Source organism: Poecilia mexicana, unplaced genomic scaffold, assembly GCF_051168715.1.
Source record: "Poecilia mexicana isolate PSO_F unplaced genomic scaffold, ASM5116871v1 scaffold_17, whole genome shotgun sequence".
In the NCBI taxonomy this organism is placed as follows: domain Eukaryota; kingdom Metazoa; phylum Chordata; class Actinopteri; order Cyprinodontiformes; family Poeciliidae; genus Poecilia; species Poecilia mexicana.
The window spans coordinates 19,304,053-19,304,633 of NW_028263386.1; positions in this window are offsets into that span (position 1 = coordinate 19,304,053).

Sequence of the window (581 nt, forward strand, 5' to 3'; positions counted from 1 at the left end):
ATTGGCGGTTACCCAGAGCAGGACCAGAAAGGGGTGCTTGCGATGCGTATATTCTACACATTTTTATACTTCCATTCAGGTCTCTACTGCTTGTAGAAACAGTACAAGCACAGAAGAAAAATTAAATAAAATTCCAGACGTTTTTTGGCAATAAGTGAAAGTTTTGATGGTGTGTGGAAAGCGAGCCATTTCAAAAACCTCCCAAATATTGAGTCACAGTAGGCACTAAAAAAATACCTATTCAGTTTTTTTCTGGGACAAGTTTCATGGTTGGATAAAGCCTGAAAGGGAGGCAGAACAGATTTGGGTTGGGGTCAACAGTATTAAAAGGACACCTAAAACCAGGGCATTGTGATCTACCAAGCAACTCTTTCACCACTTTGTTATAGATTATAGTAAACATAAACTATGCAAAGTCAACAACTAAAACAAGTAGCACTTTTACTAAAGCACAAACACAAAAAAATGCGACAAATTTCAGCATCTCAGCTCACCAGGCTAACATGATGCAATAGGAAACTGGCAAACATCCAAAGTTACATTAAAGTGTTTAGACTGAAAGCGAACGTGGCCCCAATTTA